At 41.7% G+C, this 17,756-nt stretch overlaps 1 long non-coding RNA gene and 1 pseudogene across 2 annotated transcripts; one reads left to right on the forward strand and one right to left on the reverse strand.

Moving 5' to 3' along the window:
* Positions 1 to 4,109: 4,109 nt before the first annotated feature.
* LOC123492592 lies at positions 4,110 to 8,177 on the reverse strand. Of its 2 annotated transcripts, none has more exons than XR_006661800.1 (3): positions 8,095 to 8,177; positions 7,420 to 7,658; positions 4,110 to 4,137 (listed from the first exon to the last, which is right to left on the reverse strand). It is a non-coding gene; the product is annotated as an uncharacterized LOC123492592 (long non-coding RNA). The 2 variants fall into 2 exon arrangements; XR_006661801.1 differs by lacking the exon at positions 4,110 to 4,137 and adding an exon at positions 6,681 to 6,706.
* A 62-nt stretch (positions 8,178 to 8,239) lies between these two features.
* The window catches only part of LOC123492593, a 29,172-nt pseudogene continuing 19,655 nt past the window's right edge, over positions 8,240 to 17,756 (forward strand).

Raw genomic sequence — 17,756 nt, forward strand, 5'->3', positions numbered from 1 at the left:
GCTGATGTCCTCTGGCGCAGCTCCAGGTGGGCACAGCGCAGGGAGGAGGAGAACAGCCCGGGCGGGCTCGCTGGGAACTGGGTGTGAGAGACAAAACACGCCCTCCAAACACTGGGTCAACCAGCAGCTCTGCAGGGGTGGGTCTGGATGGAAGGTGTTAGCTGAGTGAAATCTCACACTTTACTTGAACAACTTATTTTGAAAACATATCGACGTAATTTCCACTGCATCAAAAGGTTCAGATTTCACTACCAGAATGTTATGTGAAGTGTTCTCAAATGTTCTCTCTAAAACGTACCATGTTCTCATTTGGGCATATTTTGATCACTTATTCGCTATGACAGAATTCTGCTTTCTTGCAGATGTATTCACGTGTTTACCCTGCCATTACCCTGTTATTACCCCTGTTATTACCCTGTTGATCTAAGCATTACCCTGCCATTACCCTGAGAAGGCTGAGAGAATGTGCCTCCCAACAGGAAATGATAGCCAAACACAATAGAGTCCAATCTGGCACACTGACCAAAAACATCTCTGGTCAAAGTTACCTTCTGGAGGGTAGGAAGGTCGGCATTTCCTTAATAACTTTAGAACGTTTGCTCAGGCAGCTCCTGTAACAGAACGTTGACAATTCCCAGAAGTAGCAGTACAAATCCAGACCCTGACAGCCCCAATCTCCCTCCACTCTTAAGTGGCTTTTCAAACATCCTTCTAAAGAAAACAAATCACGTTAGAGAAAGGTTAAAAGCATTTTTACAAGGGAAACACTTCGGGTCTAAATGGAGGGCATGTGAATTTACCATTAGCACACATATAAGTTCTAACAGATGTGCTGAGGCAATAGCGCCCACCAGTTAGCAAGTTGAGAAAGTGCATTGTTTTGCTTTGATGAATTGTCGTCATTTTACCATCACATTCGTTTCTGGAACAACAATACAGCGTATAATAAGGTGCTAGTCTTATCCTACCAACATCATAAAACATGAAACAAACACACACATTAGGCAATCTAACATTAGACAATCTACATATTAGAGACAATCTAATACATTAGGCAATCTACACATTAGGCAATCTAGGAATTCTAGGACAGTATCTTTCTTAGAGTGGCTTTAGTGTCCAGGTCAGGCTGGTGAATAAAATAGTGAGACTCGTGATTGATTTTCAAACTCACCCTAATCACATCCAACATCCGTTATCCTCTGCAAGGACTGTGACTATAAGTCGGTCAATGCAACCTGAGGAAAAAACACCACAGACCACCATGTACGCAAACAATTCACAACCCCCATCATAACTCATCTGTGGCTCACCAGGCTGATGGACTTGGCAACACGTTCACTTACCCAAAGTGATGATGGAATTTCGAATCTCTAAGCTTATTTCAATGTTCTGCAAAGAGTGCTTCTTACCCTAGATAAAAGGCTGATAGTACCACGAGACAGAATGACTTCCTCCTAATCACAATGTCAAACTTTACTTGAAAGGTTGATAGTACATTAAGATGACCCTCTGTTCAATGGCTATATACTATTGTCATAAATGCTGCGCTTGACAGTCCCTGACTTTGATTGACAGCTCAATCAACTAAATCAATCAATCCATTAGGTCTAAGATACATGGTGGTGTAAGAGAGCTTACTGCACACAGCTCAAAGAGGCAGGACTCCAGGGACCCCACGTCTGTCTTGGGCCCGGAGGACAGAGGGTTCTCTCCCCCTGGGAGGGGTCACTAGGGGTGGAATCTGAGCCCTGGGCGAGACCTCTGGAGCCAGGCTAGGGACTGGTAGCTGTGGACAGAGATAGTCAGAGAAAGGGTCAAGGGGGTCCAATTGAATACCCTGAAAGGCCTAGCAAACTTGAGGAGCGTTGAGGTTGTCTTGATTTAAATTCAATGAAACCTCTTTGCCAGATAACCTACATTTGACAATGAACAGACTTTGATGATTAATCTACCTAAATATTCCAGGAACTTCATGTTTCTTTGAAGTCATTGTTCAAATGATGTGTGTGCAGTACATCGCTTCATATCAAGGAATCGTCATAAACACTAGACAGATAAAGCTTATTATTACATCTTCAAACCAGATGTTTTACTTGGAGATTAGATAACACAGGACATCAGAGGGTGGCCACACACACACACACACACACACACACACACACACACACACACACACACACAATCATTCCCCATTCAACAACAGGATATTCCACAAAGACTTTCTATAACATGAGGGCCCTTGGGTTTTGGATAAGACTTCAGCTATCTTGGTACAGTGCACTTGAAACAATGGATTGCTTTAATATTCAAACCTGGTTTTCATAAACAATAGATTGACCATTACATACATTTCATAGTAATGTCTCATTCTATTTCACTAACAGCATTTAAATACTTGTGTTGTGTTCACAGAGGGACCTATGACCTCCATTATCTGAAGATCCACAGTATTACAAGTTCCAGACATTCAAGGTTCACATAACCGTCCATTATGCATATCAGAATTTGGTCATAGTTAACTCTGTACAGTGTGGAACATGTATCGCTTTTAACCTGTGTGGCTCAATTGGTAGAGCATGGCGCTGCAGCCAGGGAAGTTGTGGGTTTGATTCCCAAAGGAACCAGTACAGAAAGAAAATGATGAAAATGTATGCACTCACTATTGTAAATCACTCTAAGACTAAAATGTTTTAAAATATATGTTTTCACTGCCTCCGAATTTAATGTCAGTCACAATGTAACTGCTTTTCAAATCTATTGACACATTCTCTGTACATTGGGAAGTTAGATGTTAACAGGACTTACCCAATAGGAAAGTCCACATCCGCCCCAATGGTCTGTCATGTAATACAACCCAAACTTAGCCAGCTTCACGTTGCCCTACAAGAAACAATGTTACATATGACAATGTTCAATGTATTGATAGCCTTATGATAATCAATAATGCATCAATAACCTGATGACATTAGCCTGTTGAACCAGACTGAACGAGAGCACAGGTTTGAACCAGGCTAGATGACAATGGCAAATGGCGTTAAAGCCTTTCCATTAGACCCCAACTGATAGGGAAGGGAGGTAACCTACCTTGCCGTCCATGAGGACGTTCTGTGCATTGAGGGCTCTGTGAACCATCCCATGTTTGTTCATAAACTCTAGTCCCTCCAAGGCCTCATAGGCTATCTGGAGAACCCCTCTCTGTGCTGTAACATACAGACAAGGCCTGAGTATTATTATATACACATTATATTGCAACTTGGGCGTAGCTTTGGGATTCCTGTGGTGTTTGGCTTTTGAAAAAGGTTTGTAGTGGTACTCCGAGTGGGCCTTTGTTTTCCGCCAACAAAGCTACAACTAGGTTATTGTGTCTACTAAATATGTATGTATTTTTTCCCCCTGCCGGGTCTAAGCGTTTTAGATGAAGAGGTTTGTGTTATTATTCAGAGTCTACCAGTAGATGGCTGGTAGTACATAGCCTAGTCCTGTAGTAATGAAGCTATTCTTCTTAGTTCCAGTTGCCATGGTCATTCTACTTAACAGAGAGATAGAACTGGTGAGTCCTCTGAACATTCAATAACATAGTACAATGATAATGTACTATATCTATATAGTCTTTATATTGTGTAAATATTACACTATAAATTGTGCCAATCCTGTATTATACTTGTGTTAAAATGAGTTATTTTATTCTACTGAGCCATTTACTTTATGTTCATGTTCTTATCTTTATTATTTCTGCATTGTCGGGAAAAAACCTGCAAGGTAAGCTTTCGTTGGATGGTGTATACCAGAGATCATCAACTTTGGGATTCAGCCGCGGGCCGATTTTTCTTGAGCCGGATGGTCAGTGGGCCGGAACATAATTACAAATAATTTGTGGACTGCAAATTGACCAAGTAAGAAGCCCAAACAGATATAATATTTGACTAAAACAGCCATTTCAAAACCTTGCTTACAGTTGTATACGATCACATATACAGTATCTCTCTATAATGCTGTGGGAATAACTGCCAGTTGGGAACCCTGTATGACTAATAAAAAAACGTGAAACTTGAAATCATACCTGACAGTTTGAACCTGTTTCTGGAAATCATTTAGACTGCTTTTCTTAGTGTTCCGTCACAACAACCAGTCGTTCTGGAAGAAGAAGAAAAGGGTGATAAAACTCAAGATGTGAAATGGTTTCGATCAATTTGACATTGGTCAGCCCCACCATTTTATTGATTTATATGTTTAAAATGTGTGATTTCAAACATCTCAATTTGACGGTCTGCTGCTTGTTGTCAATTTTTTAGCGGTAGGGCTGTCATTTTGTTGTTTTTCCAATGAAGGAGTGTGCCTTTAAATTAAAGGTTAAGCCTACACCATGATTGGTTAAACAGCCAGGAAGGATCTTCTAAATGAAAAGCTAGTACCATGTGTTGAGATAACACACATCTGCAATTACAAAGCTTTAAAGTTGTACTTAGTCATTTATAACTTCCCGTTCACCCAGCCCACAAAAAAAAAATGAAAAAAAAAATGTTATCTACAAAATCTGACAACAAAGGGTCCAGGGTTCAGGACCTCAAAACATGGTTTTGACTAAATGGGATAAAGTTTATGTCAGAATTGACAAGAATTGACTTCGTAGCAGGCTAGCAGAACTTACGCAGGTTAGGAGTATTAGGTAAAGGTTAGGAAAAGGGTTAGGGTTAGCTAAAAAATGCACCAAAAAAAAAGTAATTATGACATCAATTTGACATAAGCTGTTTTCCGTCTAGCCATGACCATAAAACATCTGGACATGAAGAGGATGAAACAAAGCAAGCTTTTAACAACTCAAAGTCCATCAAGACAGTACTGTGTATACTTTTGGCCAAGAATCATTAATGTCGTCCAACATTACAGTGTCCTAAAAACAATGATGGGTTCCTCCAATAAAATCTGCATATTGTGGATTTGGGATCATTTCTGGTTTCTGTGAGACTTTTAATAAAACACATGCTTGTGGCAATACGTGTAGTAAACAAAAGTGTAACAAGTTAGGATTGTGCAGTTGAAGATTGCCAAACACATTTAGTTATTTTACAGTGACTGCGGATGTAACACAAGAAACAACACTACAAAAAAAACGGACATTGTTGAAAGCTGAGAGGAGTCTCTTGGGGAGCTGTAACCTGTGATGGTGTTTCTCCATATTTACTCAACTGTAAATGACAAAACCGGGTACAAGTCTACATTTAAACTTATGGATATGACCGCAATGAAGTTTAAAGTCAAGATTATTTGGTGCTTTTCCAAATAGAAAGGGAGGTCAAGGCTCTGTTGGAATACACTGAATGCACACCGTTCCTTCTGAATGCACACCGTAAGTAAGTGTTTCACTGTTTATTATTATTATTATTATTATTCATTTCACCTTTATTTAACCAGGTAAGGCAGTTGAGAAGTCGAGTTCTCATTTACAACTGCGACCTGGCCAAGATAAAGCAAAGCAGTGCGAAAAAACAACAACAACACAGAGTTACATACAGTGCTATGAAAAAGTATTTGCCCCCTTCTAATTTTCTCTACTTTTGCATATTTGTGATACTGAATGTTATCAGATCTTCAACCAAAACCTAATATTAGATAAAGGGAACATAAGTGGACAAAATAACACAACAATTACATATTTATTTCATAAACAAAGTTATGCAAACACCCAATTCCCCTGTGTGAAAAAGTAATTGCCCCCTTACACTCAATAACTTGTTGTGCCACCTTTAGCTGCAATGACTCCAACCAAATGCTTCCTGTAGTTGTTGATCAGTGTCTCACGTCACTGTGGAGGAATTTTGGCCCCTCTTCCATGCAGAACTGCTTTAACTCAGTGACGTGTGGGTTTTCAAGCATGAACTGTTCGATTTCAAGTCCTGCCACCACACCTCAATTGGGATTAGGTCTGGACTTTGACTAGGCCATTCCAAAACTTCCAATTTGTTGCTTTTAGCCATTTTCATGTAGACTTGATTGTGTGTTTTGGATCATTGTCTTGCTGCATGACCCAGATGTGCTTCAGCTTCAGCTCACAGACGGATGGTCTGACATTCTCCTGTAGAATTATCTGATACAGAGCAGAATTCATGGTTCCTTCTATTAAGGCAAGTCGTCCAGGTCCTGAGGCAGCAAGCATCCCCAAACCATCACACCACCACTGTCACGCCCCTGACCTATAGAACTCTAGTTAGTTTGGTCAGGGTGTGAATATCATGTGTGTGTTGATTCTATGTTTGTATTTCTATGTTTGGTCGGGTGTGGTTCCCAATCAGAGGCAGCTGTCGCTCGTTGTCTCTGATTGGGGATCATACTTAGGCAGCCAGGTTTTCCTGCCTGTGTTGTGGGATCTTGTTTTGTGCTCGGTGAGTTTGGCTTGTGTGTGTAGCCTTCCGACGTCACGTTTCCTGTTTTGTATGTTTATTCGGTTTAATAAACATGGATGCATTTCACGCTGCGCCTTGGTCTGACCCGTCCTTCAACGTCCGTGACAACCACCACCATGCTTGACCTTTGGTATGATGTTCTTACTGTGGAATGCAGAGTTTGGTTTTCACCAGGCATTACTGGAACCATGTCGTTCAAAAGTTATACTTTTGAATCATCTGTCCATAGAACGGTCTTCCAAGACTCTTGATGATCATCCAGGTGCTTTTGGCAAACTTGAGTCAATCTCGTCCCATTATGCCTGGCGAAAACCAATACTACAATTTAGTATTAACACTAGAGTGATAGATGTGCAGAAGATGATGTGCAAATAGAGATACTGGGGTGCAAATTAGCTAAATAAATAACAATGTAAATAACAATATGGGGATGAGGTAGTTGGGTGGACTAATTACAGATGGGCTGTGTGCAGGTGCAGTGATCGGTAAGCTGTTAGTCTACACTTGTTGTTTATGAAGAATTTGACAAATACAATTTTATTTTATATTAACAGCACACCAGTCATATAGTAGATGCCGAAGGGAAGGGGATTTGATTTAAAATCTGCTATCTGTCTGTCACGTGAGTACCAATCTCCCCTAGTCCTCTTTAGCTTCACTCTACATCCCACCCTCCCAATACTAGGATATTTCTGGTAGTGGAGTATTGTCACAATAACAGTATCGGGATCTATGATACCTGATTTTCCATGGATTCTTCCCTTCTTCAAGCAATCACTGAAAGCCAGATACAGTCGAATAGAGGAAAGCAAGGATTCCACTACATATCTTTCACCAATCCAGTTATGCCTTTTAAGTGCTATATCAGTGCGTTATACCAGTGCAGGGTTCAGTGCATTCAGAACACTTTTACTCCCACGGAAGGTAGGTTGAGGGAGTGATCCACTTTCACAGTATCAAGAATAGGACCCCCACAAGACCCAGTGACAAACAGACAGAGATGGATAGTCCCTACCATGCTTCCCTCTGGAGATGTCTACGTACTGGCAGAGCCTGGGGTGGGTAATGGTCTTGAGCAGCTGGAAACGGCCCAGGATCTTGATGGAGTTAGGGGTGAGGGGGAGGCCGTTGCTCCCGCACACATCGTGGGGAAGAGCGGAGGCAAAGAAGGTGAAGGCCCCTAGCTGGGCATCTCTCAGTGGCCTCATGACTGCTCACTGCTCACAGTTGACAGCTCCAGCACCAACACACACCCTATGGAAAACACAAAGACATTAGAGGCAGTGAAACAAATGATGAACAGTTTGGTTCATGTTTACAAAAACACTCATTTTAATTTGATTTGAAACTATATCTAAACACAACAGAAGTAATGTAGCTAAAATACAAGTTATATCACAGCTTTTAAACGCAGAAATAATTTCAGACATAACACAAAATAATGGTTACCACACACTTTCATATCCACTTCATTTATTTTGTAATCTTGTACAAGCATGACCTAATAGTGTATTTAGGGAGACATATAACTTGTTTGTAAACAGTAAAAGTGGATACAGGCAGCTAGCTAAATCGAAAGCTGAAGCGACAGTGCTGCAGTTATCTTGTACAAGAAGGGATGCAGTATGCAGAAAACAATGAATGAATAAAACTGCAAGAACGACTTTTCGAAATTTCAATGAATACTTACGTTTAGTGAACGTCTGTCCTCATATCCAAACAATCCTGACCGTATATTTTGATTTATTTTGCAGAATCTTCTCTTTCTCGGGATGCTGTAGTAGCAGCTGAGAGGTAACGTGACCGATTACGTCAATTTTCAGCGACGAGGCTCAGCTGTCAAAATAATTTGTAAACATTGCAACCGTGCTTACCAATTGCTGTTTGTAGCTTTTGGTTAAATGTATATATTGCTCAGTGTTTATATTGACAAACCAAAGGATACAACAGGTAGCTTACTTTATCTGCATGTCTTAATTTTCTATGCCTGATCAAATCTCATAAACAATGTTTCTACAAAAATAACTCAAAATTCGTAGTACGATTCTTGCTATGTTTTTATTTAGTATTTTCTTTAAATGTCATTTACAAATTACTTCTGAATGTCAAATAATACATACATTTACTGGATACGCAGGCACTAGCAAGTTAGCCCTAAAATCATAATGAACATATAAACTGGGCAACTGCAGCGCATATATCAAATGTCTAATCATATGGATAGAAAATGCATACCAGCATGCCCGAGCTAGCCAGAGGGTATGCAGACCAGTGATAATGCGCATGGGGGGCACGTGGGTCTTTTCTCGAACAGCTGTGGGGTTCGAAGTTCCACTCTCCAAAACGTGTCAATCACAGGCAGACGGTCATAGTTTGATGTAAGTTGAATGCATGTTTATTTTTGATCTTTCGTTGTCTATTTTTCAATTCAGCCAGTTATTTCTGAATTTGGTATTTTAGAGTTAGATCGATGCAACCCCTATTGCTAAACTGAGCTAGCTAACGTTAATGTTTCACCACAGATATAACCATATATATCCGGCGTCACCAAAAAACGTTTCCGTCAGCAAAAGGATATGTACAATTTCTAGGATTCTCTTCATTTACCAGACAAAGTGAAATGTGGCACTGGCTAACAAATAAATGTCCGAATCCAACTTTTGTCCAAACAACACCAAATGATTGTGAAGTTAGACAGCGGGCTGCCATTAGACCACGCACTTCATGCGAGACTTAGGTCCTACCACTCTTACACAGCAGGAATATGGAGCGGTTTGGACAAAAGTTGGATTCAAATCTATATTTGATAGCGAGGGACACATTTCACTTTACGTCTGGTAAGTGGAGTTCTTAGAGATGATACATATGCTTTTGTTGACAGGAAAGCCGGCTATTTTGTGGTAGGGTTATTTTCAGTCGCCACCCACCAGCTCAGGGAGTCCAACCAAGGCTACATTCGTAAATTCACTCTGGCTATCTACTCCGATTTCAGAGCACTCTCGTCTGAGTGTGCCAGAGCGCAGAATAATTGATGCATTTACGAACACGCAACACCCGTTGAATATGACTGGTGTCAGTAAACGTCTACAAAAAACGTAATTCAGTTGTTGCCAGCAACACAGTTACAGCAACCAACGCTCTAGATAACATGAAAACAGCCTAACCATCTCTGCTAGGGCGAGTAAAATGGTTAGAGTGAGGTATAATCTAATTTGTGTCTGGAAGTAGCTAGCCAACTTTAGCCAGTTAGCTTGGGTGCTTGACTGCCGGTGTGAGGTCAGAGCGCTCGGGATCAACCTACTCCTCTACCAGAGTGTCCAGTGTGCGCTCTGAACGCTCCAAGAGCTAAACGCGCTGAATTTACGAACAGACAATCTGACAAAGCTCTGAATTTACGAACGCCCGGAGCGCATTCTGGCACTCCAGAGTGAATTTACGAACACACCCCAATACAGACTCCCCGATGTTGTGTCCCAAAGATAGCTAGTCCCGTCATTAACTGTCATTTCAAACATAAATTAATAGAACAACATTTAAATGCTGACCAGGTGTCAAAGTAGAGTAGAGGCTGTGAAGGCATGTGGTAACAAGAATGTCCTAGTCTCAGCCAGAACTGTCTTGGACAGAACCACAACATTTTGAAAATTGGAGAATGTCATGCAAAGTCACTGGCTTCCATCAAAACAACCCCATCATTGTCCCAAACCATTATAATCTATCAAGTGACTGATCTGTTCAGATATCAGTCAGACACATTTTACTGTAAGTGCACCCTTCATTATATATGTGAATATCAGTCCCAAAAGAAAACCATGCAGTGCACTGCTGGCATCAGTTATTGCCATATCAGCATATTCCTTTAATAACCTCTAAAGGTCTAAGCTGTTGTACTAAGCAAACAATGGAATTGTTTTAAGATGGTCATACCATGGATCATTCAGCTATTTCATTTATAATTTTAGGATCCTGTTAGGGATCAGACATTTTTTTTGTAAATGATTTGATAAAATATTGAATTTGGACTTTACTACTATAGCCCATAGCATCCACACATTGAATAACACATTCATAAATGTAAGAAAATACAGTAAAACATTTCATCATAAGGAATAAGGTTTTGAAGTGTGTGTCCTATATCTAGGAGATATAAGAAAGATCAGAAAATATTGTAGTTTTTTTGGACACATAACCCCTTATTTCTGTTGGCACAAAACTACCTCCATACTTCCATTTGTTTGTATGGGTTACCTTCAGATGAGTCCGGTGACACAGAGAACACCATGGTGTTTGTGAGAGTCTCCCCTTTCCATAGAGTGGTCATAATAGTTTGTAGGCCAAACTGTTCATGACAAACACTGCTGTAGCTCGGCCACCTTCCACCATAGATGCTGAAGGCCGACATAGGCGGATGCGGTGGATTGAGACGCAGCCCATGCTAGAAACCTGATATCTCTAGCTTAAACTGACGGACTTTGATGTGGCTTTTTCTTATTTTTCTTATGTTACTTAGATTGATAGACTCTTATGGATTTGAAGTGCCAAAAACACTTTGGGCAAGCACTGTAAACAATAAACATATTGTTTGCATTATTGCTAAAAAATCCTACTCCCATTCAGTAAGGGACGGGTTATACTAGGGCTATTGGGCTGGACGACCAACTGGTGCTGAGACTGACTCCTTTGACCGCATCCACGTATTTCAACACCAATGCCTACTGAGTGATGACATTATGACGGCAAGAAAGCCAGCCAGCGAGAGAGTGATGGAAAGGCCAAAGCCGCAATTTAAAGCTGTTCCTAATATCTGTCCCTTATAAGAAAAAGCCTTGGTCCCTTTTAAAGTGTTCAGATCTATGCTGGCCTGCTGTGGCCCACACTGTTCTCATTGCCTCGCAAAGCAGCCTGGTGTTTCATCTCATCTACACACACACTCCTCACAGTGGAGACTAAGGGTGCGTTCGTAAATTCACTCTGGATGCTCTGCCCTGAAATGCGAGCGCTCTGGTTCGGCGTCTAGAGCGCTTGATAATGAGGAATTCCTACGAACGGACAATCTGACAACGCTCTGAATTTACAAACGCCCAGAGCGCACTCTGAACACTCTCTGCCACTCCAGAGTGAATTTACGAACGCACTCTTAAGTGACCCTGGTACACTAGATCATGCTTAGATCCTCTATCTGTTTTTCTTCCTCCACCACCAGCTGTTTCCCTTTAGTTAACACTATCAACGTTTCGTCCTACTGTGGCAAACTGGGAACGGCTGGTGGTGAGGGAAGAAAAACAGATAGAGAATCTAGGCTTACTTCTACTACCACACAACGCCTTGGTGCTTCTGTTGTCGCTGTTCCCCAAAGAGAGATGAAAGGGTACACATACTTTTGAGGTCTCTTGCTTTTTATGCTTTTCTCACTATCACCCAACTTGGAAAACGGAGCTAGATCCTACTTGTACTCGGCCTATCACCCAACTGGGAAAACTGAGCTAGATCCTACTTGTACTAGGCCTATCACCCAACTGGGAAAACGGAGCTAGTTCCTACTTGTACTAGGCCTATCACCCAACTGGGAAAATGGAGCTAATCCTACTTGTACTAGGCCTATCACCCAACTGGGAAAAACGGAGCTAGATCCTACTTGTACTAGGCCTATCACCCAACTGGGAAAACGGAGCTAGCTCCTACTTGTACTAGGCCTATCACCCAACTGGGAAAACTGAGCTAGTACCTACTTGTACTAGGCCTATCACCCAACTGGGAAAACGGCGCTAGCTCCTACTTGTACTAGCCCTATCACCCAACTGGGAAAACGGAGCTAGATCCCTACTTGTACTAGGCCTATCACCCAACTGGGAAACGGAGCTAGATCCACTTTACTAGGCCTATCACCCAACTGGGAAAACGGAGCTAGCTCCTACTTGTACTAGGCCTATCACCCAACTGGGAAAACTGAGCTAGTTCCTACTTGTACTAGGCCTATCACCCAACTGGGAATAGTGGGTGGTGGTAGTGCAGGAAAACTGAGCTATGTCCTACTCGTACAAGGCCTATCACCCATTGCCTGGGTTGTTTCTCGAAGATGGTCCTGCGTCTGTTGTGTTGTCACTGTCCCCCTAAATGAGGTGAAAAGAAAAACAGACTTTAGGGATGAATCAAACATTTATTTCGCATGTCGTCTCTTATACCTTCCCATAGAGAATTGGAACAAGGTACGGTTCAAAATCAGACTAGGCTATATTATATTGGCCACCAGCTGAGCAATAAGTTATTCATCATTATGTATTTTCTGATGTAAGGAAGCATTTCACTGTTAGTCTACACCTGTTGTTTACAAAGCATTTGATATTGATAGGACACCAGTCATATAGTAAATGCCGAAGGGAAGGGGATATGAATTGACAGCTGCTATCTGTCTGTCACGTGAGTACCAGTCTCCCCTAGTCCTCTTTAGTTTCACTCTACATCCCACCCTCCCAATAGTAGGCTATTACTGGTAGTGATACTATTACTACCAGTGCTAGCTGTGCCACTGTGCCACTAGAGATCCTGATTCGAATCCAGGCTCTGTCGTAGCCGGCCGCGGCCGGGAGACCCATGGGGCGGCGCGCAATTGGCCCAGCGTCGTCCAGGGTAGGGGAGGGAATGGCCGGCAGGATGTAGCTCAGTTGGTAGAGCATGGCGTTTGCAACGCCTGGGTTGTGGGTTCGTTTCCCACAGGGGGTATGAAAAAATATATAAAAAAATAAAAATATGTATGCACTAACTGTAAGTCGCTCTGGATAAGTCTGCTAAATGACTAAAATGTAATGTAAAAATGTGATACTATTACTGGTAGTGATACTATTACTGGTAGTGATACTATTACTGGTACTGATACTATTACTGGCACAGATACTATTACTGGCACAGATACTATTACTGGTAGGTATGCTATTACTGGTACTGATACTATTACTGGTACTGATACTATTACTGGTACTGATACTATTACTGGTAGTGATACTATTACTGGTACTGATGCTATTACTGGTACTGATGCTATTACTGGTAGTGATACTATTACTGGTAGGTATGCTATTACTGGTACTGATACTATTACTGGTACTGATACTATTACTGGTAGGTATGCTATTACTGGTACTGATACTATTACTGGTACTGATACTATTACTGATACTATTACTGGTACTGATACTATTACTGGTACTGATTTTATTACTGATAGTGATACTATTACTGGTAGGTATGATATTACTGGTAGTGATACTATTACTGGTAGGTATGCTATTACTGGTACTGATACTATTACTGGTACTGATACTATTACTGGTAGGTATGCTATTACTGGTACTGATACTATTACTTGTACTGATACTATTACTGATACTATTACTGGTAGGGATACTATTACTGGTACTGATGCTATTACTGGTACTGATGCTATTACTGGTAGTGATACTACGTTAGCTGATTTTCCATGGCAACAAGGAAAACACAAAGCAGACTAAACTCTGTGGTCCTTTAAAAAACCTACTGAATGTCAAATATTGTGTGCTATAGCCTGGAAAATAAACGTGATTCTGGGTGACAACTTAAAGCTGCTTGTTTCCAACATTAGGACTGTTTTCCTCAGGAAATTCAATCCGCTTCATGTTCTGTTTCTTTGCCATGATACCTCTGAGTATCGCGATACTGGTGTCGTGACAACCGTAGGTAGTGGAGTGTTCAATGTTTCAGGTGCAGAGTAGAAGTGGTTTTGGAACCAGGCCTGTACAGGCTTCTATAGACTTTGAGTTGGAAGTGATGATTGTTATGTTTTATCCTCTCAACCAATGTGCCCGCGAGCAGCTCACCTCGGACTGCCGCGCAGAAGAAATACTTGAGCCCGCGCAGAGAAGCACGTGGTTGAACTTAACTCAACTTTCTACAGTTTTTTTCTACTTTAGTTAACACTATCAACATTTCGTTCTACTGTGGTAATTGTGATCGGATCAATGCAATATTAACCACTTTCAATGTAATATACCGAAACAAAGCGAGCTATGCAAGATTTGGTATGCATAACGAACTGTGCAAGAGATTTTCTTGTCGGCAGAGCGCATTGGAGTAGGATTCTATTGCATTGACAGGCACGACTTAGGCCCGTATTCTACACAGACCGGTGCACCATAACCAATCAGAGCTGCAGTAGGCCTATATGCAAACAGCCATTGCCATATATGGATCTGTGCCATTCACTTTGAACTGGACTGTGTTTAGGCTACAGTATGAGTGGTTGGGAGGTCAAAGTGAGAGCTGCATGTAGCCACTTGTGTACATTTGTTCATATTCTTTGCTAGTTAGTGAGTTATTAGCCCAGTTATAGCTAATTTCTAGTCAACAATGGGGGAGTGATTGCTTCCTACAAGAGCACAAAACATCTTTGAAAAGCGATTCAGGTAAAGAGCTTTTTTATGTCTTAAAGGGGAAGTGTTGTATTTTGAGACAGTCTAGAATAAACTAAGTAGCCAATAGGCAGAGGGTAGCATAATTTGTCTGATTCTCTGTAACTATGGTTTGGGAATAATAATGCATTTTATTTTGTATAGTGGTTTCTTGCGTCAAACAACATTTTCAGTCACCTCAAGCTCTCAACGCAGTTTTATTTCTTAGAGGCTACCTTATGAATTGTATGATAACATCCAGAGCCAGTTATGATCAACTCCTCTATTAAGCTATCAGCTCTGCAGTGTTGTCCAATGTCAATCTAGCGATACTGATCCCTGGGGGACTCCTTGTTTCAGGCAGCCTGCCTGGAGGCCCGTCCTGTGGTCTGGGCTGCTGTCAGAGGTGGCTCGGCAAGGCCCCACAGCCCCAGCCCCTGGGCTCATTTTCAGGAGTTATGCAAATTAAAAACAGCCCTATTGTGGTGCTCGTAATTCTTCCACCACAGGGCCCAGTTAAATCGATTCCGAGCCTTCGAGCAAACAAACTTCTTTGATCCCCTATATTATCAACTCCAGCTCTTTTGTGTTTCTAATTTCCTCATCCCTGATATTTTTGTTTTCATCTCACTCCATCTGTTGTTTCCCAGCACCACCCTGTACTAAGCCTATGTGTACAGCGTTTTCTTCTCCTCCCCTTTCGCCTGAGCCCTTGTAGAATTCCCCCTCTCTTTTATTTCCTTTGTCGACGGGAGAGGATTGCCAAAGCCTGTACATGTCCAAGGCACATTTCACATTACAAGAAAAGCCCTAACTGTCGTCCAGCTGCGTTTTGGTTGAGTGGCACAAGGCTGTCGTTTGATCCCTTTTGAACTCTAAAAAGTAGCCCTAAAACCAAACACACACATCGCCGATGATGTCTGTAATGTGATTTGCCCATTTGTGCCTATAAAGGAAGAAAAAAACGGAGCAAATACCAAAAAGAGATAAAAAACAACAACAGGTTATTTCATTTAATGTCATATGGTTTGGCTTTTTTGCCGTGTCATTGAAGAATTCGGTTTGACCAAGTTGACCTGGAGTTTGTCAATACATTTATTTGGTTTACAGACTCGGCGCTGAGAAGAAACAGCAACCTCCTTCCGAATCCCCAGAGAGAGGGAATGATAGAGGGAGGGGGGGAAAAAGAAGGGATGAGCTAATTTATCGACTCATTTTCATCACCTAACCAAACCTACATGTACATAGTACTTCAATCAATCAATCACCTAACCAAACCTACATAGTACCTCAATCAATCAATCACCTAACCAAACCTACATGTACATAGTACTTCAATCAATCAATCACCTAACCAAACCTACATGTACATAGTACTTCAATCAATCAATCACCTAACCAAACCTACATAGTACTTCAATCAATCAATCAATCAATCACCTAACCAAACCTACATGTACAGTGAGGGAAAAAAGTATTTGATCCCCTGCTGATTTTGTACGTTTGCCCACTGACAAAGAAATGATCAGTCTATAATTTTAATGGTAGGTTTATTTGAACAGTGAGAGACAGAATAACAAAACAAAAATCCAGAAAAACGCATGTCAAAAATGACGAATTCATTTGCATTTTAATGAGGGAAATAAGTATTTGACCTCTGCAAAAACATGACATGAGGTCAGACGTTTCTTGTAGTTGGCCACCGGGTTTGCACATCTCAGGAGGGATTTTGTCCCACTCCTCTTTGCAGATCTTCTCCAAGTCATTAAGGTTTTCGAGGCTGACGCTTTGGCAACTCGAACCTTCAGCTCCCTCCACAGATTTTCTATGGGATTAAGGTCTGGAGACTGGCTAGGCCACTTCAGGACCTTAATGTGCTTCTTCTTGAGCCACTCCTTTGCTGCCTTGGCCGTGTGTTTTGGGTCATTGTCATGCTGGAATACCCATCCACGACCCATTTTCAATGCCCTGGCTGAGGGAAGGAGGTTCTCACCCAAGATTTGACGGTGCCCGTCCTTGTCCCCTTTGATGCGGTGAAGTTGTCCTGTCCCCTTAGCAGAAAACACCCTTTGTAAGCATAATGTTTCCACCTCCATGTTTGATGGTGGGGATGGTGTTCTTGGGGTCATAGGCAGCATTCCTCCTCCTCCAAACACGGCGAGTTGAGTTGATGCCAAAGAGCTCCATTTTGGTCTCATCTGACCACAACACTTTCAACCAGTTCTCCTCTAAATCATTCAGATGTTCATTGGCTAAACTTCAGATGGGCATGTATATGTGCCTTGAGCAGGGGACCTTGCGGGCACTGCAGGATTTCAGTCCTTCACGGCGTAGTGTTACCAATTGTTTTCTTGGTGACTATGGTCCCAGCTGCCTTGAGATCATTGACAAGATCCTCCCGTTAGTTCTGGGCTGATTCCTCACCGTTCTCATGATCATTGCAACTCCACGAGGTGATCTTGCATGGAGCCCCAGGCCGAGGGAGATTGACAGTTCTTTTGTGTTTCTTCCATTTGCGAATAATCACACCAACTGTTGTCACCTTCTCACCAAGCTGCTTGGCGATGGTCTTGTAGCCCATTCCAGCCTTGTGTAGGTCTACAATCTTGTCCCTGACATCCCCTTGGAGAGCTCTTTGGTCTTGGCCATGGTGGAGAATTTGGAATCTGATTGATTGATTGCTTCTGTGGACAGGTGTCTTTTATACAGGTAACAAGCTGAGATTAGGAGCACTCCCTTTAAGAGTGTGCTCCTAATCTCAGCTCATTACCTGGGAGCCAGAAATCTTTCTGATTGAGAGGGGGTCAAATACTTATTTCCCTCATTAAAATGCAAATCAATTTATAATATTTTGACATGCCATTTTCTGGATTTTGTTGATGTTATTCTGTCTCTCACTGTTCAAATAAACCTACCATTAAAATTATAGACT

Source organism: Coregonus clupeaformis, chromosome 1, assembly GCF_020615455.1.
Source record: "Coregonus clupeaformis isolate EN_2021a chromosome 1, ASM2061545v1, whole genome shotgun sequence".
Taxonomy (NCBI): Eukaryota; Metazoa; Chordata; class Actinopteri; order Salmoniformes; family Salmonidae; genus Coregonus; species Coregonus clupeaformis.